Consider the following 17,653-nt stretch of genomic DNA (forward strand, 5'->3'; position numbering starts at 1 on the left):
GCGGGGGAAATAAATAAAAATAAATGACAGACACAGAAGAATGCACAGCGAATGGACACAGAGAGCAGACAGCACGCAAAAAAAAAATGCTGCAAGGTGGTGGGGGAAGGGATAATAAAAAAAATTTTTTTTAAGATTTGTACATATATGTGGAAACTGGGCCAAAAGTCATGCTCTTTATACATGTGTATTTTTACAGGATTTGATTTTTTTCTTATTAAATATTTCAAAATTGAAATGACAAAATTTTCTATTGTATATTTTTTATTATACTATTAGAATCTTATTAGACACTGTGAACAGCATGATATTTTCATGCAATAGGATAAAGAAATCCCCACTAGGTGGAATGGGGGAGAATGTAGACTACAATGTAGACCACTGTCCATGTGGTGCAGCAGTGCTCCAAAATGTATTCACCAGGTGCAGTGAATGTGCCACAATGATGGAAGAGGTTGTTGATGTGGGAGGAGTGGGGTGGGGAGTGGAGGGTATATGGGGACCTCATATTTTTTTAATGTAACATATAAAAGAAAATAAAGAAGAAAAAAAAGATTGAAAAAAAAGGCATTTTTTAGACATTGGAATTATTGTGCATAATATTACAATGACGGCTCCAACCTTATACATTGTGTCAGCACCAATAAAATTATGTAGGGCAAAGTGTAAAACAGTGTAAACTAGAGACCATGGTAAAGAGCAGTGCTTCAGTATGTATTCATAAATTGTAACAAATATACCACACTAATGAAAGATGTTAATGTAGTAAGGTTTGGGGGATGGGTGGAGTACAAGGAAATCCCTATATTTTTGATGTGACATTTATGTAATACAAAGGTCCTTTAAAAATAAAAAATATAAATTATAAAAAAAAAAATTGCTGTGTATGGACAATAGCCAATAGGATAGGTTTAGAAATAAAACACTCCTGAAAGCTTCTTTACCATCAAGTTACAATTCAGCGGTGGGTGCGGTAAGGTTGTGATCCTCCCACCAAAAACAAAACTGGGTGTTTATTACTGGAAAGTCAGAGTAGTCTAGGGCCTAAGTGCATTCTTTAATTGACCAAATATATTTTAAAATATCCTTTGTGATAATTACTCTAATAGACATTTCCATGTTATCTCATGATATCTTAATGTTTCTTGTTAAGTAAGTATCCATCCATATACATCACTGCCTCCTGTCACTGTCATCACTACCCCATTTAAAGATGAAGAATCTTCAAATAACAGATTAAGTAACTTCTCCTGGGTCACACAGCCTGAGAAGTAGAGCCAGTATTCAAAATCAGGTTTTCTGACTCCAAAACTTATTTCTCCTATATGTTTTTTAACTTTTTATTTTGAAAGAATTTCAAATTTACTGGACAGTTACAAAAATATTACAAACCCCATACAGAGAATTCCAACATACCCCTTTCCATATACCCAGATCCACCAATTTTAGCATTTTGTTGCTTTTTCATTCCCCTCTCCCTTTCTCATTTCCTTCCTTCCTCCCTCCATCTGCCTACCCACCCACCCATCCATCCATCCATCATCCATCTTCTGAACATTTAAGAGCAGGTTGCACATATTCTACTCCTTGAACGTATAATACTTCCATATTCATTTCCTACAAACAAGAATATTTATTTACATAATTAGCTTAATTACAGTTATCAAGTTCAATAAATATACCACTAATATAAAGCTTACATTCTATATTTCAATTTTTTTCTTATGCTTCAGTCATGTCCTTTTGAGCCTTTTCTCCTCCATTCTCATCTCCCATCCAGTATCATGTATTGCATTTAATTACCACTCTCTCTTTAGTTTCTTTTTTTTTCAATTGTGGGAACATAGCATAAATCTTTGTATCCCAACTCCTCCCAAGTATACCATTCAATGGGATTAATCATATTCACAATATTGCAGTACCCTCACCACCATGCGTTTCTAGAACTTTACTCAAGGCAGAAATCCTGCACGTTTTACATTAATTTCTCCTTTGTCCCTGCCCTCCAGTTTCCTAACCTTTACTCTAATTTTTGTCTCTATGAGCTTGCATATTTGCTGATATTTTCTTTGTGGTTACCAAGGGGTGTAAACTGTAACAGTCTCATTTGCTTTCATAACCAACTTAACAACTTCAATGGCATACATAAACTTTATTCTTATACCTGGTCCTTCCCCCTACCTTTATGTAGTTCTTGCCACAAATTACATATTTATACATTATTAGTCCAAAACCATTTGATGTATCGTGACATTTTATGCATTTGCCTTTTAGATCTCTTAAGAAGTAAAAAAGTAGAGTTACAAATGAAAAATACAATAGTACTGAGATTTATCATTAACTTTGTCATCATCAGTACTGGAGATCTTTCCTTCTTACTGTGGCTTCAGTTAGTTGTCTAGACTTCTTTCATTTCAACCTGCAGAACTCCCTTTAGTATTTCTTGTAGGGCTGGTCTAGTGGTGACTATGTCCTTCAGGTTTTGTTTATCTGGGAATGTCTTAATTCCTCCCTTATTTTTCAAAGACAGTTTTGCAAGATAAAGAATTCTTGGTTGGCAGTTTTTTGCCTTCACCTCTTTAAATGTGTTATTCCACTGCCTTCTTATCTCCTTAGTTTCTAATGGGATGTCGGCACTTAATTTTATTGCGGCTCCCTTATATGTGACGCATTTCTTCTCTCGTGGCTTTCAGGATTCTTTCTCTTTGGTTTTCAACCATTTGAATTTTAACATGACCAAGTATGGGTCTGTTTGGGTTTTTCCTGTTTGGAATTTGTTAGGTGTCTTATATGTGTATATTCATGTCTTTTGTTAAATTGGGGGAGTTTTCAGCCATTTTTTAAAAATAAAAATTATATTGAAGTATATCATTCATACATGAGCATGAATAAACAATAAGTGTACAATAAAAGTTGTGAAGTTATAAAATAAACATGTATGTCATTATACAGGTCTCCCATACATCATCCCTCCACCAACACCTTGCATTGTTGTGAAACATTTGTTAGAAACTATGAAAGAGCATTGTCAAAATACTACTATTAACATAACCCATAACTTATATTTGGTGTATTTTCCCCACCAACCCACCCGATTATTAAACCCTGTATTAGTATTATGCATTTGTTATAGATCATGAGAGGATGTTCTTATATTTGTCCTGTTAACCACAGTCATTTTCCCCCACTGGAATCCCTGTGTTTTGTATAGTCCACTCATAGTCTACACGCAGTGGCTTTCATTTTCGTTGAAGAGTTGTGTTGTCATGACCTCAATCAATTTTAGAATGTTTTAGTACTCCAAAAGGAAAAATTACAGCCCCCTATAGTTTTCTTAGAAGTGATATATCTTTCTTTGCCATTGCTGCAAAAATTTAACAATATTACTGTTAACTATCTCCATAAGTTACATTAGTTGTTGTTTTCCTGTGTATCACCATATTCTTAACACTTTGTTTCTAAGAAGAACATTCTTAAATTTATACTATTAACTACAAATCTTCATTCACCACTGAAATCACTATGTTGTATATACCCTAGATTATTCTCTGGTTTCCTTTGAATTGTCATTTACATCCACAGATTACCCCTTTCAGTCATAAAGTCATTTATAAATCACAAGTGTTAGTAATATTTCCCTTTAATGTGTTACCATCAACTCTATTCATTTCCACTTTCACAGTAAACCTTATTAAAATTTCTACATACCTTGAGCATCTGCTCCCATTCTCAGCCCACGTTCTGTTTCCTAGTGACCTACTCTATTACCTCTGAGTTTACTCATATTTAGTTCATATTAGTGAGACCATACAATATTTGTCTCTTTATGTCTAGCTTATTGCACTCAACATAATGTCCTCAAGGTTCATCCATGTTGTCATATGCATCTTAATTTCATTTCTTCTTACAGCTGAATAGTATTCCATTGTATGTATATACTACATTTTGTTTAGCCATACATCAATTGGCGGACACTTGGGCTGGTTCCGTATTTTAGCAATTGTAAATGAATAATGCTGCTATAAACATTGATGTGCAAATGTCAGTTCACATCCTTGCTCTTGGTTCTTCAGAATATCTTCCAAGTAGTGGAAGTTATGGCATACAGCAGTTCTGTATTCAGCTTCTTGAGATACTGCCTATCTATCTTCCACAGAAACTGCACCATTCTACTTCCCACCAACAGTTATGGAGTGTTCTTCTTTCTCCACATCCTCACTAGCACTTGTAGTTTTCTGGGTTTCTTTTTGTTTGTTTTTGTTTTGTTTTGTTTTGTTTTTGACAATGGCCACTTCATAAGGTATGAATGAAGACAATGGTGTCTCATTGAATTTTTTTGTTTTTTAAGGAGTTATTGGGGATTGAACCTGGGATCTTGTACCTGGGAAGCAGAAGCTCAACCATTGAACTATACCCACTCCTTTCATTGTAGTTTTGATCTACATTTCCCTAATGGCTAGTGATTTTGAACATTTTTTTTCATGTGTTTTTTCACCGTTTGTATTTCCTCTCTGGAGAAATATTCGGAGAAATGTCTATTCAAGTCTTTTGCCCATTTTTAAATTGGGTTGCTTGTTTTTTTATCATTGAGTTGTAAGATTTCTTTGTATAAAACGAATATCAAACCCTTGTCAGATATGTATTTTCTAAATATTTTCACCCATTGAAATATTTTTATTTTTACTTTCTTGACAAAGTCTTTCGAAGACCGAAAGTGTTTACTTTTGAGGAGGTTCCATTTATCTATTTTATCTTTCATTGCTTGCACTTTGGGTGTAAGGTTTAATAAACTACCACTACCACAAGACCTTGAAGATGTTTCCCTACATTTTCTTCCAGAAGTTTTATGGTTGTAGCTTTTATGTTTAGATCTTTGATCCATTTTGAGTTAATTTTTGTATAAATTGTGAGATAAGGGTCCTCTTCATTTTTTTGGATGTGGATATCCAGTTCTCCCAGCACCATTTGTTGAATAGACTTTTCTAGCCCAGCTGGGTGGGCTTGACAGTCTTGTCAAAAATCACTATTTCTGGGAAGCGGACATGGCTCAACTGATAGAGTGTCCGTCTACCATTTGGAGGGTCCAGGGTTCAATCCCCATTGCCTCCCAACCTGTGTGGTAAGCTGGCCCATGCACAGTGCTGTGGTGAGCAAGGAGTGCTGTGCCACGCAGCGGCATTCCCATGTAGGGTTGCCCCATGCGCAAGGACTGTGCCCTGCAAGAAGAGCCACCCCATGTGAAAAAAAGCGCAGCCCACCCAGGAGTGGCACCACATACATGGAGAGCTGACACAGCAAGATGATGCAACCAAAAAAAGAGACGCAGTTTCCCTGTGCCACTGGATAATGCAAACAGACAAGGAACACACAGCGAATGGACACAGAGCAGTCAAAGGGGGAAAAGATTTTTTTTTTTAAATCACTATTTCTGAGTTCTCGATTTGGTTTCATTGGTCCGTGGGTCCTTCTTTTCACCAGTTCCGTGCTGTTTTTACCATTAGCTAAGTAATATGCTTTAAAGTCAGGAAGTGAGAGTCCTCCAACTTATTCTTTTTAAAGACGTTTTTGCCTATTCCATTTCGGGGGTGTGTGCGGGAGGGCTGTTGGGGTTTTTATTGGATTGCATTGAATCTGTAAATGAGTTTGAGTAGATTTGACATTTTAACTGTATTAAGTCTTCCAATCCATGAACACGGAATGTCCTTCCATTTGTTTATGTCTTCTTTGGTTTATTTTAGCAGTGTTTTGTAGTTTTCTGAATATAAGTGCTTTACATCTTTAAGTTTATTTCTAAATATTTTATTCTTTTAGTTGCTATTATAAATGGAATTTTTTTCTGACTTCCTCCTCAGATTACTCATCGGTAGTGCATAGAAACAGTACTGATTTTTACGTGTTAATCTTATTTTTGCCACTTGGCTGAACTCTTCTATTAATTCTAGTAGCTTTGTTGTAGATTCTTTGGGATTTTCTAGATTTAGAATCACTGATGAGTGAATAGTGAAAATTTTACTTCTTCTTTTCTTATTTAAGTCCCTTTTATTTCTTATTCTTTCCTAGTTGTCTAGCTAGAATATCTAGCACAATATTGAATAACTAGTGACAGTGGGCATCCTTGTCTTGTTCCTAATCTCAGTGGGAAAATGTTCAGTCTTTCACTATTGAGTAATGCTAGGTTTTTCTTTTATGTACTTTACCATGTTGAGAAAGCTTCCTTCTATTCCTATCTTTTGGAGTGTTTTTATGAAGAAAGGATATTGTATTTGTCAGTTGCCTTTTGTGCATTAATCAAGAGGATCATGTGATTTTTCTTCTTCACTTTATTAATGTGATTTATTACACTAATTGATTTTCTGGTGTTGATCCACCCTTACATACCTGGAACAAAACCTACCTGATCATGGGGTCTAATTCTTTTAATGTACTTTTGGATTTGGTTTGGATCCTGGGACCTTACAGAGTGGGAGAGAGGTGATCATTCTCTTGTACCACCTCAGCTCCCTGATCTGCTAATGTCTCTTACTGACTCTCCTCTATCTCTTTTTGTTGCAGCATCTTGCTGCACCAGCTCTCTGCATAGGCCAGCACTCTTGCGCTGGGCAGCACTCCTGCCCAGGGCAGTACTTTATGTAGGCCAGCACACCGTGCGGGCCAGCTTGCCTTCACCAGGAGGCCTGGGCATCAAACCCTGGACCTCCTGTATGGTAGAGGGGAGCCCAATTGCTTGAGCCACATCTGCTTCAGTATTTTATTGAGGATTTTTACTTCTATATTCATTAGAGATAAGGTCTGTATATTCTTTTTCTGTAGTGCCTTTGTCTGGTTTTGATATTAGGATGATGTGGCAGTTTGATATTATTGATGAATTCCAAAAAGAAATATTGATTATGTTTGTAAACTAGTCTCTTCCTCTGAGCATGATACCCTTTGATTGTATTGAATTCAGACACTTCACTTTTACTTGATTAAATTAAGATTAAGGCGGCAGACTTGGCCCAGTGGTTAGGGTGTTGGTGTACCACATGGGAGGTCCACGGTTCAAACCCCGGGCCTCCTTGACCCATGTGGAGCTGGCCCATGCACAGTGCTGATGCGCACAAGGAGTGCTGTGCCACGCAGGGTTGTACCCCACATAGGGGAACCCCATGTGCAAGGAGTGCACCCCGTAAGGAGAGCCACCCAGCGTGAAAGAAAGTGCAGCCTGCCCAAGAATGGTGCCGCACACACGGAGAGCTGACACAACAAGATGACGCAACAAAAAAGAAACACAGATTCCCATGCCGCTGACAACAACAGAAGCAGCAAATAGACACAGAGAACAGACAACTGGGGTGGGTGGGAGAGGGAAGAGAAATAAATAAATAAATAAATCTTTTTTTAAAAATTAAGATTAAGTCTTTAATTCAGCCAAGTTAATAGGACATTGAGTCCTCACCCCTTTGGTGGCAGACACTCACATAGAACATGACACAGCAGAGGAGAGCACTGAGTTTTTGATGCTAAAGCCCTGGGGAGAGAGCCACGCTGTTCACATGATAGTTTACCACTGGCCTTGTGGAGAGAGCTGAGCAGCTGAGCCTGGAAAGAGATAAGCCCTGGGAAGAGAGATGAGCCCTATGCTAGCATACAGCTGAGATCGGAAGAAGCTGGGACTATAGAGCCTTAAGAGGAAGATGAAGGCTGAACCCTTGCAGAGACCAGCAGCCATCTTACTCCAACACATGGCAATGGATTTTGTTGAGGGAAGTAACTTACTCATTATGGCCTTGTGACTGTAAGCTTCTGCCCCAAATAAATACCCTTTATAAAAACCAACAGATTTCTGGTACTTTGCATCAGCATCCCTTTGACTGACTAATGCAGGTGATATTGGCTTCATAAAATGAATTTGATAGCACTCTTTCCTGTTCAGTTTTTTGAAAGTGCCTGAGTAAGACTGATATTAGATCATCTTTGAATGAGTGATAGATGTGAAGCCATTTGGTTCTGAGCTTTTCATCTTTGGGAAGTTTTTGATGACTCTTTCAAATTCTTGTGATTGGTTTTTCAAGGTCTTCTGTTTTTTCTAGGGTCAGTGTAGGTTGGGAATCTGTCTGTTTTGTCTATATTGTCTAGTTTGTTGGCATATAGGTATTCAAAGGAGACTCTTATGATAGCTCTTACTTCTGCAGGGTCAGTGGTAATGTCCCCTGGACCTCTCATTTCTGATATATTTATTTGCGTCTTCTCTCTTTTTCTTTATCAGACTGCTAAGGGTTTGTCGATTTTGTTGATTTTCTCAAAGAACCAACTTTTGGTTTTGTTGATTCTCTACTGTTTTTTGTTATTGTTCTCAATTTCATTTTTTTTTTTTTCTCTCTTCTAGTCATTATTATTTCTTTCCTTCAGCTTGCTTTGGGATTAGTTTGCTGTTTTCTCCCAGCTCCTCCAGGTGTACAGTTAGGTCTTTAATTTTAGCTTTTTTTTTTTTTTTTAAATGTAAGCACTGAGGTCTTTAAATTTCCCTCTCAGCACTGCTTTTGCTGTATCCCAATGTTTTGATATGCTGTTTTCTCATTTTCTTTTGTCTTGAGATGTTTACTGATTTCTCTTGCAATTTCTTCTTTGACCCACTGGTTATTTAAGAATGTGTTGTTTAATCTCCATATATTTGTGAATTTTCCCTGTTTTCGTCCATTATTGATTTCTAGCTTCATTCCATTATGATCAAAGTAATTCATATAATTTAAATCTTTTTACATTTATTGAGACCAGCTTGTGACCCAGCGTATGGTCTGTCCTGGAGAAAGATCCATGAGCGCTTGGAAAGAATGTAAAAATGTATATGTTTCTGTTTTGCTGTGTAATACTTTATAAATATGTTAGGTCTAGTACATTTATCATATTACTCAAGCTGTCTTTTTCCTTATTTATCCTCTGTCCAGGCATTCTATCCAATGCTGGGAGTGGTATATTGAAATCTCTAGCTATTGCTGTTAGAAACATCTATTTCTCCCTTCAATTTTGTTGGTGTGTGCCTCATGTATCTTGGGGCACCCAAGTTAGGCGGATAAATATTCATTATAGTTATTTCTTCTTGGTGAATTTTCCTTTTATTAATATACAACAACCTTCTTCATCTCCTAACAGTTTTGCATTTAAAATCTATTTTGTCTTATACTAGTATTGCTACTTCAGATCTTTTTTAAAAACTATTTGCATAGAATATCTTTTTCCAGCCTTTTACTTTAAACCTGCTTGTGTCCTTACATCTGAGGTTAGTTTTTTTTAGATAGCATATAGATTGCTCATGTTTTTTTTTTTTTTTTTTTTTTTTTTTTTTTATCCATTCTGTCAGCCTATGTCTTTTGATTGGGGAGTTCAGTCCATTAACATTCAATGTTATTACTATAAAGGCATTACTTACTTCATCCATTTTATCCTTTGTTTTCCTGTTATCATATCTTATTGCTGTCTTTTTACCCATTAAGTTACCCTTACTAATAATCTTCATTTCAGCACTCTTCTCCAAGTCTCTCACCCTTGTTTTTTTCCTTTCAGGCTGTAGCACTCCCTTTAGTTTCTCTTGTAAATCTCGTCTTTTGGTAGCATACTCTCTCGGGTTTTATTTTTCTGTGAAGACTTTAGACTGATGATCATTTTTGAAGGACATTACCAGGTAAAGAATTCTAGATTGGCAACTTTTCTTTTTCAGTACCTTAAATACATTCTACCCCTTTCTTCTCACCTCCATGGTTTCTGATGAGAGATCGACAGTTAGTCTTATTGAGATTCCATTGTATATGATGCACTGCTTTTCTCTTGCTGCTTTCAGAATCCTCTCTTTGTCTCTGGTGTTCATCATTCTGAGCAGTTGGTGTCTTGGAATAGGTCTATTCAGATTTATTCTGCTTGGGGTGCATTGTCCTTGGGTGTTGATATTTATTTCTTTCATAAGGGTTGTGAAGTTTTAGGTCATGATTTCCTCAGCTATTCTTTCTGCCCTTTTTCCGATCTCATCCCCTTCTGGGAAACTGTTAATATGTGTATTTCTGTGTTTCATGTTGTCATTCATTTCCCTGTGACCCTGTTGCATTTTTTCCCCATTCTTTTCTCTTTCTGTACTTCTGTCTTTTCAATTTCAGATGTTTAGTCATTGGTTTTACTAATTCTGTCCTCCATCAATATAGATCTGTTCTTATATGCCTCTAACGTATTTTTTTTTTAAGATTTATTTTATTTATTTCTCTCCCCTTCCCCCCACCCTGCCCCAGTTGTCTGTTCTCTGTGTCTATTTGCTGCACGTTCTTGTCTGCTTTTTTTTTCCCCTTGCACTTTCCTGACCAGCCAGCACATAACACTTGCTGGTGACTCCTTCCATGGAGGTGACTCTTACAACCTCCACTTGCCCAGTGTTCTCTTCTGCAGAGCCAAGATTCAAAGCAGGTGTCATTCCTGGCCTCAGGAATTAGTAACTCATGCTTTTCATTCTGGCTTCTTCGTCTCTCTGTCCCTCGCCCTCCTGAGGGCTGCACAACACTCTCCTGGTCTGTAGATCTCCAGAGCAGGTCCCTTGGACAGCTTTTTGCCCTTTCTCTGTTGTTTTTGTGAAAGAGTTTAGCCCTGCCTACCTATTCCAATGCCGTCTTTCCAGAAGTTCTCCCATTATTTCTTTGAATGTTCTCTTTGCCCCTTTCTCTCTTGCTTCTCCTTCTGGGGCTCCCACCATATATACAATGATATGCTTGTTGGTGTCCCATGGGTTCCTCAGGCCCTGTTCCCTTTTCTTCATTCTTTCCTCTTTTTGGATGATTTCAATTTTCTTGTCTTCAGGTTCTCTGATTCTTTCTTCTGCCTGCTTCAATTTGCTATTGAACCTTTTTGAGAAATATTTTATTTCTCTTACTATGATCTTTAGCTCTGTTTATTTCCTTTTCGTAGTATTCCCTTCTTTATTGATACTCTCTTTGTACTCATCTACCTGATTTCCTTTAGTCCTTTGTCCATGCTTTCCTTTAGCATTTTGAGCATATGTGGACTATTTTTTAAAAGTCTTTTTCTGGACTGTCCCAAGCCTGATCCTCCTCATAGATGGTTTCTAATGCTTTAATCTCCTTTGCTAGGGCCATTGCTTCCTGTTTGTATGTTTTAAATCTTTTGTTGAAACCTGAACATTTTTTATTTTAGTGTTGTTGCTGAGGCTTCTATTCCTTAAGCTTGTTACCAGCTAATGTTATGACAGAGCTTTCCTTGAATTCCACAAGCTAATAAAATAAATTGAAAAGAAAGAAAGAAGGGAAAGAAGAAAACACCTTTTCTAATCTTTGAAGATTGATCATTGCAATTATCTTCTTCAGGGTTTACCCATACAGTGGGTTTGGAGAGGAGCTCCAGCCAAAGCGTAGGGACCTCACTGATCCTTCCTGTGCATGCCTCTCATCTTGGGCATGTATGTGTGGCCCTAGGAATTCCCCCACTCATACAGATATGAATGTCCCCATTTCCCTTAGAAACTGGTTCCTCACAACCCTTGACTGCTGTCCCATGGTGTTCTGTAGGAGGGTTAGGTAGTAAGCAGCCTTTAACATTCAGGGCAAGTTCTGAGACAGCAAGTCCCATAGGCCACCACCAGAGAGATTGGGCCAGGCATACATGCTCCCAGTATGTATAGGAGAATTTCTTTGCTCCCTCTGGATCAAGGACCAGGGAATCCACATTGGGAATACAGGTTGGCTGGCTCTGTGCTGAGCTGATGAGGGGATGGAGAAAGGCCCAGCCAGGGTACTGCAAGATCTTCTGCTTTTAAGTGGCGTTTTTCTTGGTTTGGTACTTGCCTTGTTACTTTAATCCTTTAACTGTTTTCTGGATCTTTGAGAAAGATGGTTCTGCCAGTTCTTGTTGATTATTCAAAGCTTCTATAGGGGAATGAGCCCTGAATTATCTCACTCCACCATCTTGATCAGGGCAGGGTTCCAGTCACCAATTTCTACTATATTTTGAAATCTCCCTAGGTACAAAGAAATCAAGAAAATTATTTTACTTAGGTGTTTTATTAAAGATAGGGAAAAAATCTAAGATGTCCTCTGATTGATAACTTTTACTGTCATCAGATATTGCAACCTCTTGGCTTCTCTGTGAGGGTTATAAATAATTTTAGAAAAATTTGACTATATTTGCTTTTAATTGTTGCTGAAAACTTGAACATGTAGTCATGGCAGTCAATATAAAAAACCTTTAAAAGTTTAAACTGTGTAACTAAAAACTCATTTTACTTCTTGTAAGACCATGATGTTTCAGCAGTTCCAAATAGCTTAACTCAGAGTCTAACAGATGCAAAACAGTCTAATGTAGGGAAATCACTAAAAGCACAATTGCCAGAGTTTATCACAGTCAACAATTTCTTTTAATTTTTGTCAGACACACAATTTGAAATGATTATGTGCTTACAAAATTATAAGAAAAAAAGCAAAGTGTTTTAAAATCTATAGTTTCACAGTCATAAATAGGTCTTAAGGTTAAAGTTTAATGTCATTTACTATGGTAAATTACACTATTTAATTAAGGTTAAAGTTTAATGTAATTTACTATGGTAAATTACATTATTTAATTTTTAAAATTAAGATAACCAGTGTTATCCTGATTCATTACAGATCATACACCTAATCCATATTGTATCTTGCAGAGCTTACAACATAAGGTGTATATATGTAGTGATGTGCTGAAAGCTGTTTTTCAGGTTTTCATTTTATTTAGTGGGCTTTCTTTGCTTAGTATGTTTTGTCCAAGATTGATCGGTAAGAACCAGCACAAGTAGAACTGACAGAGGTTCGAGCCCTGTCTACAATAAAAAGGGATTTATTTCTCAGTAATTTTAGTATTGATTTACAGGAAAGAAATGTTAGAGAAAAAGATTAAGTAGAGATTTGGATATGGGGATTGGAAATACTGGATCTTCAAAATATTTTGGAGAGAGATAAGGGGCACGGTTTTAATTTCCTTATTGGAGCTTTAAGGGTCATAGTCGTCATATTCCTGAAAACACTGTTTCCCTTCAAACTTAGTAATCAGAAATGTGAAGTCTTTGTAGATCTGTGTGTTAGGAACCTCTGACAAGGATTTAATTATCTGAATTATTAAAGGGAAAAAAAAGAGATTAAGCCTAAAATATTATAATGGCATTAGCCTTTTTACTTTATTCCCACAATACAAATTGAAGAAATGAAATTGTAGATTAAATCCCTTTAACATAATATCAAATATTTAATTGCATAAATTATTTATCTTTTGGACTGTTATTCAGCTCCAGCTTTGAGGGATGCTAATAATTTCTGATGAAAGAGTTTGAGGCTTAAAGGTAGTCACTTAAAGATTCTTATATCCCTGATATTCAGGGGCATTCAGCTGGTTAGGTTTCCCCACTTCTTTAATAACATGCTGGGAAACTGCCCCTTAACCCTGATGGAAAAGAAGGGATGTCAGTAAGTGTAGTGATAATGAATATAGCAACTAACATTTATTGAGCATTTATGTGCCAGACACACTACACTATGAAATTTATACTTATGTAAAAGCACAGGATGAAGACGTCGATTAATTATACTATGTAAAACTTACACCTATATAATTCGAAACCTACTTACTGGGGCTTCAGCTGTTTTTAATTTAGGGGTTGGTAAAAGATGACTCTTGAATTTTTGAGGTTGAGTGACTCTAAGGTGATAGTTATAGTGACTTAGAAAGGCAGTAATGAAGTTTATAAAAAGAAAAACAAGCTCTGTCTTGATGATAATGCAGTGGTAGAAAGAAAATCTGTATAAAGTTGAGTTGAGTTGAAACGTCAAATGCACTTGGCAAATATATAGGTTATTTTTATAAAAATTTTAATCAATTAGAAATCCTCCAAAGCAGGGTTTCTTAACCTGGTATTAACCCCAAAATTTTATAGACCCCCCCCCCTTGAAATTGCATGCAAAATATTGTGTGTGTGTATGTGATGTTTTCATTAGATTTTCAATAGGGTCTGTAAGAAGAAGGTCACAGGCTAGCATGTTAAGACATATCTTCAGTGGAGTGGTTAAATTTGCACCCATGATACAGGCACTGAAGGAGAAGAGTATGAAAGAGAGCTAACATCATCCAGCTAAGAATAAAGCAGATCAAAGATTATCCAAGTGAAAGTGGGAGTTCAGATTAGTTTTATGAAGGAAGGAGTATAGAAAAAATAAAGGCAAAGGCCCAGGACTACAGTTGGATAATTTTATGTGGTTAGAAGAGAAAGAAGAACCAATTAGTCAAACACATGGAGGAAAACCATGTGTTTTCCATGAGGTAAACACAATCACCAGGAAGAGATGTTTATTTTAGAGCCCAACTAAGTGTTACATATACTTGAAGGGTCAGAAAAGATGACAACTGAGAGAAGATAATTGGCTTTAGTCTAGAGGAGTTGCCAGGGATCTTAAAGCAAATTCAGTGAACTATGAAACATAGAAACTGAAATCACAGACTTAGGGGTTTATAGTAGTTGGGAAAGGTCAAGAGCCTGAGTCAATCCCTGATAAGATAATAACAGTAGTAGTAATAATAACAATTGAAATCATAGCACTTAACTTTTTTGAGCACCTCTGTGTGTGTGCTACCGCGCAGATATATTTTAAATTGGTTTTTTCATTTAATCTCACATACTATGAGGTGGAGTCTATTATCCTACTTTTGGAATGAGAAAATGGAGGCTTTGGGAGGTTAGGTAATTTGTCACCACCATATAGTTAGCAAGTGTTAACCCAGAATTTGAATCCAGGCAGCTTGACTCCTGGGCCTTTATTCTTAGCATATGCTATTAAATATAAAAAGTATCTGCAATGATGTAAAAGAAACATACAAGATTTCTGGGTACCAATTTGAAATGGGAAAAAAGAGTGTAAGTGTTATTGTATAAGAAGTATGGGGAATAAAATTATATGGTCATATTTTCACGTATAAAATAAAATGTAGGAAGGGTAAAATAATAATGATAATAACGAGTAACGAGTTACTTGAGGGTAGAGAAAGGGAATAGGGATGGGAGCAAGATTTCTCTGACTGTATGTTGTTATATAGCTTTAATTTTGGCTTCATGTTAAAAATCATGTGTTATATGTAAAAAAATAAACCAAAGAGGAGAAAGAAAAGTCATTCCTACTATTTGGAAACAGACAAATAAATATACCCATCTGTATATCATGTTGAAAAACACAACACAGAGACAACACTTTTAAGTAACATTAAAACAGTGTTTGGGGAAATGGACTTGGCCCAGTGGTTAGGGCATCCGTCTACCACATGGGAGGTCCGCGGTTCAAACCCCGGGCCTCCTTGACCCGTGTGGAGCTGGCCCACGCGCAGTGCTGAAGCGTGCAAGAAGTGCCGCACCATGCAGGGGTGTTCCCCGCATAGGGGAGCCCCACGCGCAAGGAGTGCACCCGTAAGGAGAACCACCCAGCGGGAAGGAGAGTGCAGCCTGCCCAGGAATGGCGCCGCCCACACTTCCCATGCCGCTGACGACAATAGAAGCGGACAAAGAAACAAGACGCAGCAAATAGACACAGAGAACAGACAACGGGGGGGATTAAATAAATGAATAAATCTTTTTTTTTTTTTTAAGTGTTGGTTAACAGGAACAGGAAGAAAAGAAACTCTGAAGTCAAAATTGTTGGAAATAAAGTAATGCTTTAAAAAAAAAAGTGTTTGGACTGTACATTGTTAGTACAATATAATCTCGATAAAAAGTAGTGCTGGAGAGTGGCTCAAGTACTTGATCATCTGCTTCCCACATGGGAAATTCCAGGTTTGATTCCCGATGTTTCCTGAAAACAAAAGCAAACAACAAACGAAAAAACTAACTCATGGGAGCCGATGTGTCTCAGTGATTGAGTCCCCAGCTTCCCACATACAAGGTCCAGGGTTCAATCCCCGCCCCCCCCATCCCCAACCCCCCCCGCCCCAGTACCTAAAAAAAAAAGCATTGCAAACAAGTATTAACTGTTAATCTTCATCCAGTAATTCTGCTTTTAGTTTAACATAAATATACTTATTTATTATTAATTGTAATATTGTTTTAGTTTGAAACTGTTTGGTGTGTACTGCAGGATAAAAGAAGTAATGTTATTAAGAACCAGGATCTTTTAGTATAAGAAAAAGAGATACAAAAAAAGAAAAGAACTGTAATCCCAATCATTTTAAACTTGAAGTGGAAATAAGCATTACGAATTCAGTACTTTTTTTTTCTTTTTAAAAAGATTTTCTTCCGAAAACTGGAGTGATTACAGTTTCAGGATTGACAGGCTTGCTTTCAACAAGAAAAGGTTCTAGATTTAAGAAAATTGCTAATCCTTTGGGACTGGCCACTTTAGGAGCAACTGTTTGCTACCCAGTTCAGTCAGAAATAATTGCAAACGTAACTGGGAAGGAAGCTTATATTTCAAGCCAGCAAATGTATGAAGCTGTTAAATCATTGTGAACAAAAAGCAACAAAAAACAGTCTCTCTCTGAATCTAAAGAAAAAATTAAGCCAGGAAACTCTGCTGAATTAGAAAATACCACAAAGATAAATCAAGACCTGAATTACTCAGTGCCTTTGCCAAAAGACCTCAGCTCTGAAATAAAGATCAAATCAAAACCTATTTCAGGTGCTGCACAGTTTATGCCAGACTCCAAGCTCATGGATCACAGGCAGTTCCACCCAGAAGATGTAGATATGTACAGCACTAGAAGCTGAAATAGACTGCATACAGAATTACAAGATGTGCAGAGTTAAAAATAATGTTGAAAAAGCTAGGAAATGGATGTGGCTCAAGCATTTGGGCTCCCATCTACCACATAGGACGTGTCCAGGGTTTGCTTCCTGGGGCCTCCTGGTGAAGGCAAGCTGGCCCACGCAAAGAGCTGTCCTGAGCGGAGTGCTGGCCTGTGCAGAGAGTAAGCACAGCAAGATGATGCAGCAAAAAGAGACATAGAGGAGAGACAATAAGGAGATGCAGCAGACCAGGGAGCTGAGGTGGAGCAAGCAATTGAGCACCTCTCTCCCACTCCACAAGGTCTCAGGATTGGTTCCTGGTGCTGCCTAAAGAGAAAACAAGCAGACACAGAAAAACACACAGCAAATGGACACAGAGAGCAGACAATGCAGGTAGGGGGGAGCAGATAAATAAAGTCTTTAAAAAAGAAAAAGCCACGTAATAGGTAACTGTAATGTATAGAGTATAATTTAAATCAAGATTTTCCCTTACGTAAGTGATTAATGCACAAACTGAATACAATTCAAACAATATTAAGTGATTGATGAGGTAGCACATTTTTGGCTTAAGGACATTTATGAAAAGACAATAATAGAATAAAGGTGTGATTAACACTGATCAGACTAAAATCTGAAAATAGGTGCATGCATATATGTACTCATATTTATACCATACTTGAATATATCTGTTCTAGCTTTTCAGAATTATTACCAGCTAAATTTAGAATGGTATGTGAAAGGATGTTCCCCCACCTTTTGTTTTTGGCATTTCCCAGGGCTGAAATAACATATGCATACTTTATGTCCAAAAAAAAAAAAAAGATGAATGTTTAGATTTGGGGATGGTAAATGGCTGTGGAGTGGGTAAAAAATACTCAGTTTACTGGCAAAAAACCCACC

The 17,653-nt window shown here is 37.1% G+C and overlaps 1 protein-coding gene and 1 pseudogene across 2 annotated transcripts in view; both read left to right on the top strand.

Moving 5' to 3' along the window:
• The window catches only part of SIK2 (salt inducible kinase 2), a 169,070-nt gene that overhangs the window by 87,281 nt on the left and 64,136 nt on the right, over positions 1-17,653 (top strand). The window lies entirely within an intron of this gene.
• On the top strand, positions 15,874-16,828 carry LOC139437710 (MICOS complex subunit MIC27 pseudogene; annotated as a pseudogene).

The sequence above is a fragment of the Dasypus novemcinctus genome, chromosome 27, assembly GCF_030445035.2.
Source record: "Dasypus novemcinctus isolate mDasNov1 chromosome 27, mDasNov1.1.hap2, whole genome shotgun sequence".
Classification (NCBI taxonomy): Eukaryota; Metazoa; Chordata; class Mammalia; order Cingulata; family Dasypodidae; genus Dasypus; species Dasypus novemcinctus.